Source organism: Phyllobates terribilis, unplaced genomic scaffold (assembly GCF_046119375.1).
Source record: "Phyllobates terribilis strain yellow unplaced genomic scaffold, ASM4611937v1 Scaffold_3__8_contigs__length_932513732, whole genome shotgun sequence".
Taxonomy (NCBI): Eukaryota; Metazoa; Chordata; class Amphibia; order Anura; family Dendrobatidae; genus Phyllobates; species Phyllobates terribilis.
In genome coordinates, this window is record NW_027362763.1 from 130,137,207 (window position 1) to 130,158,388 (window position 21,182).

Sequence of the window (21,182 nt, forward strand, 5' to 3'; positions counted from 1 at the left end):
TGTCAAAACAAGAGCGTCAGGGAGATGACACGTCTGAGGCTTTTCACACGCCAGTTCTCTGTTCTTAATATTTAGCGTCTCTCACGCTCATAATATTTGATTAATTCTTCTTCTTTCATGGTAGTTGTTTCATGTCACAAAGTTGACACGTGTCATCCGAAGCTCTTAAAAGCCTCGTCGTGTGGAGCGTAAGATGGCGGTAGGGTGTCTGATCCTTACATGCCTTTTTATCAGCTCGTTATGTGATGATCCATAGTCTGTAGGCCTCGTATACTCCCTCTTAGTACAGCACATCGGGGTGGCCGTAGTGGGTCAATCTTTTTCTCCTCATCCAATCTTACACTCAGCTTCTCCAAAAACACACACACCACATATGCAGAGCGCACACACACTGCACACAGAACACACATATACAGAGCGCACACACACTGCATACAGAACACACACATACACAGAGCGCACACACACTGCATACAGAACACACACATACACAGAACGCACACACACTACATACAGAACACACACATACACAGAACGCACACACACTACATACAGAACACACACATACACAGAACGCACACACACTACATACAGAACACACACATATACAGAGCGCACACACACTGCGTACAGAACACACACTGCATACAGAACATACACATATACAGAGCGCACACACACTGCGTACAGAACACACACATACACAGAACGCACACACACTACATACAGAACACACACATATACAGAACGCACACACACATATGCAGAACTCACAAACACTGCACACAGAACACACACATATGCAGAACTCACACACACTGCACACAGAACACACATATACAGAGCGCACACACACTGCATACAGAACACACACATACACAGAGCGCACACACACTGCATACAGAACACACACATACACAGAACGCACACACACTACATACAGAACACATACATACACAGAACGCACATACACTACATACAGAACACACACATATACAGAGCGCACACACACTGCGTACAGAACACACATATACAGAGCGCACACACACTGCATACAGAACACACACACATTGCACACAGAACACACACTGCACACAGAACACACACGTATACAGAACGCACACACACTGCATACAGAACACACACGTATACAGAACGCACACACACTGCACACAGAACACATACATATACAGAACGCACACACACTGCACACAGAACACACACATATACAGAACGCACACACACTGCACACAGAACACACACATGCAGAACTCACACACTGCACACAGAACACACACATATGCAGAACTCACACACACTGCACACAGAACACACACATACACAGAACGCACACACGCTACATACAGAACACACACATATACAGAGCGCACACACACTGCGTACAGAACACACACATATACAGAACGCACACACACTGCATACAGAACACACACATATACAGAACGCACACACACTGCACACAGAACACATACATATGCAGAACGCGCACACACTGCATACAGAACACACACATGCAGAACTCACACACACTGCACACAGAACACATACAGTGCCTACAGGTAGAAATTCAACCCCCTGCAGATTTATCTGGTTGACACATGCGGAATTAACTTGGCATTGTGACATTTGTACTGTAGATCAGCCTGGAAGTGGGAAATGCACTGCAGCAAATTTTTTTTTTTTTTTTTGTTTTTTTAAAACGTTAAAAGTTAATTCAGAGTGTAATTTATTATTCAACCCCTCAAACCACAAGAATTCTGTTTGGTCCCCCTAAAGTATTAAGAAGTAGTTCAGGCACCAAGAATAATGAGCTTCACATGTGTGGATTAAAGATCTCTTTTGCCAGCCTTTTCTGACTATTTAACACCCTCCCCAAACTTGTGAACAGCACTCAGACATGGTCAACATGGGAAAGACAAAGGAGCATTCCAAGGCCATCAGAGACAAGATCGTGGAGGGTCACAAGGCTGGCAAGGGGTACAAAACCCTTTCCAAGGAGTTGGGCCTACCTGTCTCCACTGTTGGGAGCATCAGCCATAAGTGGAAGGCTTATGGAACTACTGTTAGCCTTCCACGGCCTGGACAGCCTTTGAAAGTGTCCTCCCGTGCCGAGGCCAGGCTTGTCTGAAGAGTCAAGGCTAACCCAAGGACAACAAGGAAGGAGCTCCGGGAAGATCTCATGGCAGTGGGGACATTGGTTTCAGTCAATACCATAAGTAACGTACTCCACCGCAATGGTCTCCGTTCCAGACGAGCCCGTAAGGTACCTTTACTTTCAAAGCGTCATGTCAAGGCTCGTCTACAGTTTGCTCATGATCCCTTGGAGGACTCTGAGACAGACTGGTTCAAGGTTCTATGGTCTGATGAGACCAAGATCGAGATCTTTGGTGCCAACCACACACGTGACGTTTGGAGACTGGATGGCACTGCATACGACCCCAAGAATACCATCCCTACAGTCAAGCATGGTGGTGGCAGCATCATGCTGTGGGGCTGTTTCTCTGCCAAGGGGCCTGGCCATCTGGTCCGCATCCATGGGAAGATGGATAGCACGGCCTACCTGGAGATTTTGGCCAAGAACCTCCGCTCCTCCATCAAGGATCTTAAGATGGGTCGTAATTTCATCTTCCAACAAGACAACGACCCAAAGCACACAGCCAAGAAAACCAAGGCCTGGTTCAAGAGGGAAAAAGTCAAGGTGTTGGAGTGGCCTAGTCAGTCTCCTGACCTTAACCCAATTGAAAACTTGTGGAAGGAGCTCAAGAATAAAGTCCACATGAGACACCCAAAGAACCTAGATAACTTGGAGAAGATCTGCATGGAGGAGTGGGCCAAGATAACTCCACAGACCTGTGCCGGCCTGATCAGGTCTTATAAAAGACGATTATTAGCTGTAATTGCAAACAAGGGTTATTCCACAAAATATTAAACATAGGGGTTGAATAATAATTGACCCACACTTTTATGTTTAAAAATTAATAAAATTCAACTGAGCAACATAACTTTTTGGTTTGTAAGATTTATGCTTCTGTTCATAAAACCTACTCTCGTTTGCAGTTTGAAGGCTCTAACTTATTTGCATCTTATCAAACCAGCTAAATCTGCAGGGGGTTGAATACTACTTGTAGGCACTGTACATATACAGAACGCACACACACTGCACACAGAACACACACATATACAGAACACACACACACTGCACACAGAACACATACATATACAGATCGCACACACACTTCATTCAGAACACACACATACAGAACGCACACACACTGCATACAGAACACACATATGCAGAACGCACACACATTGCACACAGAACACATACATATACAGAACGCACACACACTGCATACAGAACACACACATATACAGAACGCACACACACTGCATACAGAACACACACATATACAGAACGCACACACACTGCATACAGAACACACACATATACAGAACGCACACACACTGCACACAGAACACACATATACAGAACTCACACACACTGCACACAGAACACACACATACAGAAAGCACACACACTGCATACAGAACACACACACATTGGACACAGAACACATACATATACAGAACTCACACACTGCACACAGAACACACACACATGCAGAACTCACACACACTGCACACAGAACACACATATACAAAACGCACACACACTGCATACAGAACACACACATATACAGAACGCACACACACTGCATACAGAACACACACATATACAGAACGCACACACACTGCACACAGAACACACACATATGCAGAACGCACACACTGCACGCAGAACACACACATATACAGAACGCACACACACTGCATACAGAACACACACATATGCAGAACGCACACACACTGCACACAGAACACACACATATGCAGAATGCGCACACACTGCATACAGAACACACACATATACAGAACGCACACACACTGCACACAGAACACACACATATACAGAACGCACACACACTTCATTCAGAACACACACACATACAGAACGCGCACACACTGCATACAGAACGCGCACACACTGCACACAGAACACATACATATATAGAACGCACACACACTACACACAGAACACACACACACATTGCACACAGAACACATACATACACAGAACGCACACACACTGCACACAGAACACACACATATACAGAACGCACACACACTGCACACAGAACACACACATATACAGAACGCACACACACTGCATACAGAACACACACATATACAGAACGCACACACACTTCATTCAGAACACACACACATACAGAACGCACACACACTGTACACAGAGCACATACATATACAGAACGCACACACACTGCACACAGAACACACACATATACAGAACGCACACACACTGCACACAGAACACACACATATGCAGAACTCACTCACATTTCACACAGAACACACACATATATACAGAACGCACACACACTGCACACAGAACACACACATATACAGAACGCACACACACTGCATACAGAACACACACATATACAGAACGCACACACACTGCACACAGAACATATACAGAACTCACACACACTGCACACAGAACACACACATATGCAGAACTCACACACACTGCACACAGAGCACATACATATACAGAACGCACACACACTGCACACAGAACACACACCTATACAGAACGCACACACACTGCACACAGAACACACACATATACAGAACGCGCACACACTGTACACAGAACACACACATATACAGAACGCGCACACACTGCACACAGAACACATACATATACAGAACGCACACACACTGCACACAGAACACACACATTGCACACAGAACACATACATATACAGAACGCACACACACTGCACACAGAACACACACATATACAGAACGCACACACACTGCACACAGAACACACACATATACAGAACGCGCACACACTGCACACAGAACATATACAGAACTCACACACACTGCACACAGAACACACACATATGCAGAACTCACACACACTGCACACAGAGCACACACCTATACAGAACGCACACACACTGCACACAGAACACATACAGAACGCACACACACTGCACACAGAACACACATATACAGAACGCACACACACTGCACACAGAACACACATATACAGAACGCACACACACTGCACACAGAACACACACATATGCCGAACTCACACACACTGCACACAGAACACACACATATACAGAAAGCACACACACTGCATACAGAACACACACACTGCATACAGAACACACACACATTGGACACAGAACACATACATATACAGAACTCACACACTGCACACAGAACACACACACATGCAGAACTCACACACACTGCACACAGAACACACATATACAAAACGCACACACACTGCATACAGAACACACACATATACAGAACGCACACACTGCACACAGAACACATACATATACAGAACGCACACACACTGCACACAGAACACACACATATGCAGAACGCGCACACACTGCATACAGAACACACACATATACAGAACGCACACACACTGCACACAGAACACACACATATACAGAACGCACACACACTTCATTCAGAACACACACACATACAGAACGCGCACACACTGCACACAGAACACATACATATACAGAACGCACACACACTACACACAGAACACACACATATGCAGAACTCACACACACATTGCACACAGAACACATACATACACAGAACGCACACACACATATACAGAACGCACACACACTGCACACAGAACACACACATATACAGAACGCACACACACTGCATACAGAACACACACATATACAGAACGCACACACACTTCATTCAGAACACACACACATACAGAACGCACACACACTGTACACAGAGCACATACATATACAGAACGCACACACACTGCACACAGAACACACACATATACAGAACGCACACACACTGCACACAGTACACACACATATGCAGAACTCACTCACATTTCACACAGAACACACACATATATACAGAACGCACACACACTGCACACAGAACACACACATATACAGAACGCACACACACTGCATATAGAACACACACATATACAGAACGCACACACACTGCACACAGACCATATACAGAACTCACACACACTGCACACAGAACACACATATATGCAGAACTCACACACACTGCACACAGAGCACATACATATACAGAACGCACACACACTGCACACAGAACACACACCTATACAGAACGCACACACACTGCACACAGAACACACACATATACAGAACGCGCACACACTGTACACAGAACACACACATATACAGAACGCGCACACACTGCACACAGAACACATACATATACAGAACGCACACACACTGCACACAGAACACACACATATGCAGAACTCACACACACATTGCACACAGAACACATACATATACAGAACGCACACACAGTGCACACAGAACACACATATATACAGAACGCACACACACTGCACACAGAACACACACATATACAGAACGCACACACACTGCACACAGAACATATACAGAACTCACACACACTGCACACAGAACACACACATATGCAGAACTCACACACACTGCACACAGAGCACATACATATACAGAACGCACACACACTGCACACAGAACACACACCTATACAGAACGCACACACACTGCACACAGAACACACACATATACAGAACGCGCACACACTGTACACAGAACACACACATATACAGAACGCGCACACACTGCACACAGAACACATACATATACAGAACGCACACACACTGCACACAGAACACACACATATGCAGAACTCACACACACATTGCACACAGAACACATACATATACAGAACGCACACACACTGCACACAGAACACACACATATACAGAACGCACACACACTGCACACAGAACACACACATATACAGAACGCACACACACTGCACACAGAACACACACATATACAGAACGCACGCACACTTCATTCAGAACACACACACATACAGAACGCACACACACTGCACACAGAGCACATACATATACTGAACGCACACACACTGCACACAGAACACACACATATACAGAACGCACACACACTGCACACAGAGCACATACATATACAGAACGCACACACACTGCACACAGAACACACACATATACAGAAAGCACACACACTGCACACAGAACACACACATATGCAGAACTCACTCACATTTCACACAGAACACATACATATACAGAACGCACACACACTGCACACAGAACACACACATATACAGAACGCACACACACTGCACACAGAACACACACACATACAGATCGCGCACACACTGCATACAGAACACGCACATACATATACAGAACGCACACACACTGCACACAGAACATACACATATACAGAACGCACACACACTGCACACAGAACATATACAGAACGCACACACACTGCACACAGAACACATAAATATACAGAATGCACACACACTGCACACAGAACACACACATATACAGAACGCACACACACTGCACACAGAACACATACATATGCAGAACTCACACACACTGCACACAGAGCACATACATATACAGAATGCACACACACTGCACACAGAACACACACATATACAGAACGCACACACACTGCACACAGAACACACACATGCAGAACTCACACACTGCACACAGAACACACACATATACAGAACGCACACACACTGCACAAAGAACACACACATATGCAGAACTCACACACACTGCACACAGAGCACATACATATACAGAATGCACACACACTGCACACAGAACACACACATATACAGAACGCACACACACTGCACACAGAACACATACATATACAGAACGCACACACACTGCACACAGAACACATACATATACAGAACGCACACACACTGTACACAGAACACATACATATACAGAACGCACACACACTGCACACAGAACACACACATATACAGAACGCACACACACTGTACACAGAACACATACATATGCAGAACGCACACACACTGCACACAGAACACACACATATGCAGAACTCACACACATTTCACACAGAACACACATATACAGAACGCACACACACTGCACACAGAACACACACATATGCAGAACTCACACACATTTCACACAGAACACACATATACAGAACGCACACACACTTCACACAGAACACATACATATACAGAACGCACACACACTGCATACAGAACACACACATATGCAGAACGCACACACACTGCACACAACACACACATATGCAGAACTCACACACATTGCACACAGAACACATACATCTACAGAACGCACACACACTGCACACAGAACACACACATATGCCGAACTCACACACATTTCACACAGAACACATACATATACAGAACGCACACACACTGCACACAGAACACACACATATACAGTACGCACACACACTGCACACAGAACATACATATACAGAACGCACACACACTGCATACAGAACACACACATATACAGAACGCGCACACACTGCATACAGAACGCGCACACACTGCATACAGAACGCGCACACACTGCACACAGAACACACACATATACAGAACGCACACACACTGCACACAGAACACACACATGCAGAACTCACACACATTGCACACAGAACACATGCATATACAGAACGCACACACACTGCACACAGAACAATCATAAACAGAACGCACACACTGCACACAGAACACACACATATACAGAACGCACACACACTGCACACAGAACACACACATATACAGAACGCACACACACTGCATACAGAACACACACATATACAGAACGCACACACACATATACAGAACGCACACACACTGCACACAGAACACACACATATACACAACGCACACAGATTGCACACAGAACACACACATATACAGAACGCACACACACTGCACACAGAACACACACTGCATACAGAACATACACATATACAGAACGCACACACACTGCACACAGAACACATGCATATACAGAATGCACACACACTGCACACAGAACACATGCATATACAGAATGCACACACACTGCACACAGAACACACATATGCAGAACTCACACACATTGCACACAGAACACACACATATACAGAACGCACACACACTGCACACAGAACAAACATATACAGAACGCACACACACTGCACACAGAACAAACATATACAGAACGCACACACTGCACACAGAACACACACATATACAGAACGCACACACTGCACACAGAACACACACATATACAGAACGCACACACACTGCATACAGAACACACACATATACAGAACGCACACACTGCACACAGAACACACACATGTACAGAACTCACACACACTGCATACAGAACTCACACATATGCAGAACTCACACTGCACACAGAACACACACATATACAGAACGCACACACACTGCATACAGAACACACACATATACAGAACGCACACACTGCACACAGAACACACACATATACAGAACGCACACACTGCACAGAGAACACACACATGTACAGAACGCACACACTGCACACAGAACACACACATGTACAGAACGCACACACACTGCATACAGAACACACACATATACAGAACGCACACACACTGCATACAGAACACACACATTTGCAGAACGCACACACTGCACGCAGAACACACACACATGCAGAACTCACACACTGCACAGAGAACACACACATACAGAACTCACACACATTGCACACAGAACACACACATATACGGAACGCACACAGAACATACACATATACAGAAGGCACACACACTGGACACAGAACACACACATATACAGAAGGCACACATATACAGAACGCACACACACTGGACACAGAACACACACTGCATACAGAACATACACATATACAGAACGCACACACACTGCACACAGAACACATGCATATACAGAATGCACACACACTGCACACAGAACACACATATGCAGAACTCACACACATTGCACACAGAACACATGCATATACAGAACGCACACAGAACACACACACATACAGAACGCACAAACATTGCACACAGAACACACACATATACAGAACGCACACAGAACACACACATACAGAAGGCACACACATTGCACACAGAACACACACATACAGAAGGCACACACATTGCACACAGAACACACACATATGCAGAACGCACACACACTGCACACAGAACACACACATATGCAGTATGCACACACACTGCACACAGAACACACATATACAGAACGTACACACACTGCACGCACACTGCACACAGAACACACACATACAGTGGGTACGGAAAGTATTCAGACCCCTTTAAATTTTTCATTGTGTTTCATTTCAGCCATTTGGTAAATTCTAAAAAGTTCTTTTTCTTTCTCATTAAAGTACACTCCGCAGCCCATCTTGACTTGAAAAAAACAAAGGTAGAAATTTTTGCAAATTTCTTTAAGAAAAACTGAAATATCACATGGTCATAAGTATTCAGACCCTTTGCTCAGACACTCATATTTAAGTCTTATGCTTTCCATTTTCTTGTGATCCTCCTTGAGATCGTTCTACTCTTTCATTGGAGTCCAGCTGTGTTTAATTAAACTGATAGGACTTGATTTGGAAAGGCACACACCTGTCTATATAAGACCTCACAGCTCACAGTGCATGTCAGACCAAATGAGAATCATGAGCTCAAAGGAACTGCCCAAGGAGCTCAGAGACAGAATTGTGGCAAGGCACAGATCTGGTCAAGGTTACAAAAGAATTTCTGCATTATTCAAGGTTCCTTAGAGCACAATGGCCTCCATAATCCTTAAATGGAAGAAGTTTGGGACCACCAGAAGTCTTCCTAGACCTGGCTGTCCAGCCAAACTGAGCAATCTTGGGAGAAGAGCCTTGGTGAGAGAGGTAAAGAAGAACCCCAAGATCACTGTGGCTGAGCTCGAGAGATGCAGTAGGGTGATGGGAGAAAGTTTGACAGTCAACTATCACTGCAGCCCTCCACCAGTCGGGCCTTTATGGAAGAGTGACCTGACTGAAGCCTCTCCTCAGTGCAAGACGTATAAAAGCCCGCATACAGTTTGCTCATAAACCCATGAAGGACTCCCAGACTATGTGAAATAAGATTCTCTGGTCTGATGAGATGAAGATAGACCTTTTTGGTGATAATTCTAAGCAGTATATGTGGAGAAAACCAGGCACTGCTCATCACCTGCCCAATACAATCCCAACAGTGAAACATGGTGGTGGCAGCATCATGCTATGGGGTTGTTTTTCAGCTGCAGGGACAGGATGACTGGCTGCAATTGAAGGAAACATGAATGCGGCCAAGTACAGAGATATCCTGGATGAAAAATTCTTCCCGAGTGCTCTGGATCTCAGACTTTGCTGAAGGTTCACCTTCCAACAAGACAACGACCCTAAGCACACAGCTAAAATAACAAAGGAGTGACTTCAGAACAACTCTGTGACCATTCTTGACTGGCCCAGCCAGAGTCTTGACCTAAACCCAAGTGAGAATCTCTGGAGAGACCTGAAAATGGCTGTCCACCAATGTTCACCATCCAGCCTGACGGAACTGGAGAGGATCTGCAAGGAAGAATGGCAGAGGATCCCCAAATCCAGGTGTGAAAAACTTGTTGCATCATTCCCAAGAAGACTCATGGCTGTACTAGCTCAAAAGGGTGCTTCTACTCAATACTGAGCAAAGGGTCTGAATACATATGACCATGTGATATTTCAGTTTTTCTTTTTTAATAAATTTGCAAAAATTTCTACATTCCTGTTTTTTTTCAGTCAAGATGGGGTGCAGAGTGTACTTTAATGAGAAAAAAAATGAACTTTTTAAAATTTACCAAATGGCTGCAATGAAACAAAGAGTGAAAAATGTAAAGGGGTCTGAATACTTTCCGTACCCACTGTATACAGAACGCACACACATTGCACACAGAACACACACATATACAGAACGCACACACACTGCACACAGAACACACACATATACAGAAGGCACACCCACTGCACACACATATACAGAACGCGCACACACACTGCACACAGAACACACACATATACAGAACACACACACACTGCACACAGAACACACACATATACAGTACAGACCAAAAGTTTGGACACGCCTTCTCATTTTAAGATTTTTCATGACTATGAAAATTGTATATTCACACTGAAGGCATCAAAACTATGAATTAACACATGTGGAATTATATACTTAACAAAAAAGTGTGAAACAACTGAAAATATGTCTTATATTCTAAGTTCTTCTGGGTAGCCACCTTTTGCTTTGATGACTGCTTTGCACACTCTTGGCATTCACTTGATGTAGGCATGTAGAGTCCATCCGTTCACCTTTTCTGCGTCACACAAAGACACAGTGGGTGGAACCAAAGATCTCAAATTTGGACTCATCAGACCAAAGCACAGATTTCCACTGGTCTAATGTCCATTCCTTGTGTTCTTTAGCCCAAACAAGTCTCTTCTGCTTGTTGCCTGTCCTTAGCAGTGGTTTCCTAGCAGCTATTTTACCATGAAGGTCTGCTGCACAAAGTCTCCTCTTAACAGTTGTTGAAGAGATGTGTCTGCTGCTAGAACTCTGTGTGGCATTGACCTGGTCTCTAATCTGAGCTGCTGTTAACCTGCGATTTCTGAGGCTTGTGACTTGGATAAACTTATCCTCAGAAGCAGAGGTGACTCTTGGTCTTCCTTTCCTGGGGCGGTCCTCATGTGAGCCAGTTTCTTTGTAGCCCTTGATGGTTTTTGCAACTGCACTTGGGGACACTTTCAAAGTTTTCCCAATTTTTCGGACTGACTGACCTTCATTTCTTAAAGTAATGATGGCCACTCGTTTTTCCTTACTTAGCTGCTTTTTTCTTGCCATAATACAAATTCTAACAGTCTATTCAGTAGGACTATCAGCTGTGTATCCACCAGACTTCTGCACAACACAACTGATGGTCCCAACCCCATTTATAAGGCAAGAAATCCCACTTATTAAACCTGACAGGGCACACCTGTGAAGTGAAAACAATTTCCGGTGACTACCTCTTGAAGCTCATCAAGAGAATGCCAAGAGTGTACAAAGCAGTCATCAAAGCAAAAGGTGGCTCCTTTGAAGAACCTAGAATATAAGACATATTTTCAGTTGTTTCACACTTTTTGTTAAGTATATAATTCCACATGTGTTAATTCATAGTTTTGATGCCTTCAGTGTGAATGTACAATTTTCATAGTCATGAAAATACAGAAAAATCTTTAAATGAGGTGTGTCCAAACTTTTGGTCTGTACTGTACAGAACGCACGCACACAGAACACACACACCACATATACAGAACTCACACACACCACATATGCAGAACGCACACCCACTGCACACAGAACACACGTATATACAGAACACACACAGCCTGCATACAGAACGCACACTATGTATACAGAGCGCGCATACACCACCCACATATGCAGAACACACACACACTGCACACACAACACACACTACATATACAGATCGCACACACACCATCCACATACAGATTACAAACTGCACACGCAACACACAAACACTCATATAGAACACACACCGCACACAGATCATACACACCACATATACAGAACGCACACAAACTGCACACACACCACCCACATACAGAACACTCATACACACACCACACGAAACACACACATATATAGAACACACACTGTATACCGATCATACACGCACACCACACAGAACATACACACCATATATACAGAACACACACCGCATACATACAGAACACACATGCCACACACAAAATACACACACTGAACGCACAACATACACCACACAAAACACACTGTACATACACATATATAGAACACGCACCGCACACAGATCATACACACACCATATATAGAACACACACACTACACTCACATACAGAATACACACACTGCACACGCAACACACACCACATATGCAGAACGCGCACACACCTCACACACAAACAGAACACACATGCCACACACAAAATACACACACTGAACACGCAACACACACCACACAAAATAAACTGAACGCACATATATAGAACACACACTACACACAGATCATACACACACCACACAGAATGCAAATACCACATATACAAAACATACACATACAGAAAACACATGCCACACTCAAAATATACACACTGAACACACCACACAAACAACAAACACATATATAAAACACACACCGCACACAACATACACATACAGAACATACACCACACAGAATAGATGCACACCACACACCGCACACATACAGAAAACACATACAGAACACACACCACACATAGTGAACACATACACTGCACACAACACATACTGAGCACACACAGAACATTCACACTCCACACATGTAGAACACACACCGCACACATACAGAAAACACATACAGAGCACACACCACACATAGTGAACACATACACTGCACACAACACATGCTGAGCACACACAGAACATTCACACTCCACACATGTAGAACACACACCGCACACATACAGAAAACACATACAGAGCACACACCACACATAGTGAACACATACACTGCACGCAACACATGCTGAGCACACACAGAACATTCACACTCCACACATGTAGAACACACACCGCACACATACAGAAAACACATACAGAACACACACCACACATAGTGAACACATACACTGCACACAACACATGCTGAGCACACACAGAACATTCACACTCCACACATGTAGAACACACACCGCACACATACAGAACACACACCACACATAGTGAACACATACACTGCACACAACACATGCTGAGCACACACAGAACATTCACACTCCACACATGTAGAACACACACCGCACACATACAGAAAACACATACAGAGCACACACCACACATAGTGAACACATACACTGCACACAACACATGCTGAGCACACACAGAACATTCACACTCCACACATGTAGAACACACACCGCACACATACAGAAAACACATACAGAACACACACCACACATAGTGAACACATACACTGCACACAACACATGCTGAGCACACACAGAACATTCACACTCCACACATGTAGAACACACGCCGCACACATACAGAAAACACATACAGAACACACACCACACATAGTGAACACATACACTGCACGCAACACATGCTGAGCACACAGAACACACACCGCACACATACAGAAAACACATACAGAACACACACCACACATAGTGAACACGTACACTGCACGCAACACATGCTGAGCACACACAGAACATTCACACTCCACACATGTAGAACACACACCGCACACATACAGAACACACATACAGAACACACACCACACATAGTGAACACATGCACTGCACACAACACATACTGAGCACAGACAGAACATTCACACTCCACACATGTAGAACACACACCGCACACATATAGAACACACACCACACATAGTGAACACATACACTGCACACAACACATGCTGAGCACACACAGAACATTCACACTCCACACATGTAGAACACACACCGCACACATACAGAACACACACCACACATATTGAACACATACACTGCACACAACACATGCTGAGCACACACAGAACATTCACACTCCACACATGTAGAACACACACCGCACACATACAGAACACACATACAGAACACACACCACACATAGTGAACACATACACTGCACGCAACACATGCTGAGCACACACAGAACATTCACACTCCACACATGTAGAACACACACCGCACACATACAGAAAACACATACAGAGCACACACCACACATAGTGAACACATACACTGCACGCAACACATGCTGAGCACACAGAACACACATCGCACACATACAGAAAACACATACAGAGCACACACCACACATAGTGAACACATACACTGCACGCAACACATGCTGAGCACACACAGAACATTCACACTCCACACATGTAGAACACACACCGCACACATACAGAAAACACATACAGAACACACACCACACATAGTGAACACATACACTGCACACAACACATGCTGAGCACACACAGAACATTCACACTCCACACACATGTAGAACACACACCGCACACATACAGAACACACACCACACATAGTGAACACATACACTGCACACAACACATGCTGAGCACACACAGAACATTCACACTCCACACATGTAGAACACACACCGCACACATACAGAAAACACATACAGAGCACACACCACACATAGTGAACACATACACTGCACGCAACACATGCTGAGCACACACAGAACATTCACACTCCACACATGTAGAACACACACCGCACACATACAGAAAACACATACAGAACACACACCACACATAGTGAACACATACACTGCACACAACACATGCTGAGCACACACAGAACATTCACACTCCACACATGTAGAACACACACCGCACACATACAGAACACACACCACACATAGTGAACACATACACTGCACACAACACATGCTGAGCACACACAGAACATTCACACTCCACACATGTAGAACACACACCGCACACATACAGAAAACACATACAGAACACACACCACACATAGTGAACACATACACTGCACACAACACATGCTGAGCACACACAGAACATTCACACTCCACACATGTAGAACACACGCCGCACACATACAGAAAACACATACAGAACACACACCACACATAGTGAACACATACACTGCACGCAACACATGCTGAGCACACAGAACACACACCGCACACATACAGAAAACACATACAGAACACACACCACACATAGTGAACACGTACACTGCACGCAACACATGCTGAGCACACACAGAACATTCACACTCCACACATGTAGAACACACACCGCACACATACAGAACACACATACAGAACACACACCACACATAGTGAACACATGCACTGCACACAACACATACTGAGCACAGACAGAACATTCACACTCCACACATGTAGAACACACACCGCACACATATAGAACACACACCACACATAGTGAACACATACACTGCACACAACACATGCTGAGCACACACAGAACATTCACACTCCACACATGTAGAACACACACCGCACACATACAGAACACACACCACACATATTGAACACATACACTGCACACAACACATGCTGAGCACACACAGAACATTCACACTCCACACATGTAGAACACACACCGCACACATACAGAACACACATACAGAACACACACCACACATAGTGAACACATACACTGCACGCAACACATGCTGAGCACACACAGAACATTCACACTCCACACATGTAGAACACACACCGCACACATACAGAAAACACATACAGAGCACACACCACACATAGTGAACACATACACTGCACGCAACACATGCTGAGCACACAGAACACACATCGCACACATACAGAAAACACATACAGAGCACACACCACACATAGTGAACACATACACTGCACGCAACACATGCTGAGCACACACAGAACATTCACACTCCACACATGTAGAACACACACCGCACACATACAGAAAACACATACAGAACACACACCACACATAGTGAACACATACACTGCACACAACACATGCTGAGCACACACAGAACATTCACACTCCACACACATGTAGAACACACACCGCACACATACAGAACACACACCACACATAGTGAACACATACACTGCACACAACACATGCTGAGCATACACAGAACATTCACACTCCACACACATGTAGAACACACACCGCACACATACAGAAAACACATACAGAGCACACACCACACATAGTGAACACATACACTGCACACAACACATGCTGAGCACACACAGAACATTCACACTCCACACATGTAGAACACATACAGAAAACACATACAGAGCACACACCACACATAGTGAACACATACACTGCACGCAACACATGCTGAGCACACACAGAACATTCACACTCCACACATGTAGAACACACACCGCACACATACAGAACACACACCACACATAGTGAACACATACACTGCACACAACACATGCTGAGCACACACAGAACATTCACACTCCACACATGTAGAACACACACCGCACACATACAGAACACACACCACACATAGTGAACACATACACTGCACACAACACATGCTGAGCACACACAGAACATTCACACTCCACACATGTAGAACACACACCGCACACATACAGATCACACACCACACATAGTGAACACATACACTGCACACAACACATGCTGAGCACACACAGAACATTCACACTCCACACATGTAGAACACACACCGCACACATACAGAACACACATACAGAACACACACCACACATAGTGAACACATACACTGCACGCAACACATGCTGAGCACACACAGAACATTCACACTCCACACATGTAGAACACACACCGCACACATACAGAAAACACATACAGAGCACACACCACACATAGTGAACACATGCACTGCACGCAACACATGCTGAGCACACACAGAACATTCACACTCCACACATGTAGAACACACACCGCACACATACAGAAAACACATACAGAACACACACCACACATAGTGAACACATACACTGCACGCATCACATGCTGAGCACACAGAACACACATCGCACACATACAGAAAACACATACAGAGCACACACCACACATAGTGAACACATACACTGCACGCAACACATGCTGAGCACACACAGAACATTCACACTCCACACATGTAGAACACACACCGCACACATACAGAACACACACCACACATAGTGAACACATACACTGCACACAACACATGCTGAGCACACACAGAACATTCACACTCCACACACATGTAGAACACACACCGCACACATACAGAAAACACATACAGAACACACACCACACATAGTGAACACATACACTGCACGCAACACATGCTGAGCACACACAGAACATTCACACTCCACACATGTAGAACACATACAGAAAACACATACAGAGCACACACCACACATAGTGAACACATACACTGCACGCAACACATGCTGAGCACACACACAACATTCACACTCCACACATGTAGAACACACACCGCACACATACAGAAAACACATACAGAGCACACACCACACATAGTGAACACATACACTGCACACAACACATGCTGAGCACAGACAGAACATTCACACTCCACACATGTAGAACACACACCGCACACATACAGAAAACACATACAGAACACACACCACACATAGTGAACACGTACACTGCACGCAACACATGCTGAGCACACACAGAACATTCACACTCCACACATGTAGAACACACACCGCACACATACAGAAAACACATACAGAACACACACCACACATAGTGAACACATACACTGCACACAACACATGCTGAGCACACAGAACATTCACACTCCACACACATGTAGAACACACACCGCACACATACAGAACACACACCACACATAGTGAACACATACACTGCACACAACACATGCTGAGCACACAGAACACACACCGCACACATACAGAAAACACATACAGAACACACACCACACACAGTGAACACATACACTGCACGCAACACATGCTGAGCACACACAGAACATTCACACTCCACACATGTAGAACACACACCGCACACATACAGAACACACACCACACATAGTGAACACATACACTGCACACAACACATGCTGAGCACACACAGAACATTCACACTCCACACACATGTAGAACACACACCGCACACATACAGAAAACACATACAGAACACACACCACACATAGTGAACACATACACTGCACGCAACACATGCTGAGCACACACAGAACATTCACACTCCACACATGTAGAACACATACAGAAAACACATACAGAGCACACACCACACATAGTGAACACATACACTGCACGCAACACATGCTGAGCACACACAGAACATTCACACTCCACACATGTAGAACACACACCGCACACATACAGAAAACACATACAGAGCACACACCACACATAGTGAACACATACACTGCACACAACACATGCTGAGCACAGACAGAACATTCACACTCCACACATGTAGAACACACACCGCACACATACAGAAAACACATACAGAACACACACCACACATAGTGAACACGTACACTGCACGCAACACATGCTGAGCACACACAGAACATTCACACTCCACACATGTAGAACACACACCGCACACATACAGAAAACACATACAGAACACACACCACACATAGTGAACACATACACTGCACACAACACATGCTGAGCACACAGAACATTCACACTCCACACACATGTAGAACACACACCGCACACATACAGAACACACACCACACATAGTGAACACATACACTGCACACAACACATGCTGAGCACACACAGAACATTCACACTCCACACATGTAGAACACACACCGCACACATACAGAAAACACATACAGAAAACATACCACACATAGTGAACACATACACTGCACACAACACATGCTGAGCACACACAGAACATTCACACTCCACACACATGTAGAACACACACCGCACACATACAGAAAACACATACAGAGCACACACCACACATAGTGAACACATACACTGCACGCAACACATGCTGAGCACACACAGAACATTCACACTCCACACATGTAGAACACACACCGCACACATACAGAAAACACATACAGAACACACACCACACATAGTGAACACATACACTGCACACAACACATGCTGAGCACAGACAGAACATTCACACTCCACACATGTAGAACACACACCGCACACATACAGAAAACACATACAGAACACACACCACACATACTGAGCACACAGACACACAACGCTCACACACACGTTAGTTCTTATAAAGAGGATTTTATTTTTATTTCAGCCTCATAAGGCAGCCAGTTTAACATGCAAAAAGTGGTGAATGGTCCTCTTTAGGCCTGTATGGTCCGGGGGCATGTGTCTTGCCGATTTCTGCTTCAAATGGACATCGATTTAGATTTTCCAGGCATCTCATTCTCTTAATTGAATGGGGCGAAATCGGACATGTAAATC

The 21,182-nt window shown here is 44.6% G+C and overlaps 1 protein-coding gene across 2 annotated transcripts in view; it reads left to right on the top strand.

Moving 5' to 3' along the window:
* NBAS (NBAS subunit of NRZ tethering complex) overlaps positions 1–21,182 on the top strand; it is a 760,680-nt gene that overhangs the window by 535,840 nt on the left and 203,658 nt on the right. The window lies entirely within an intron of this gene.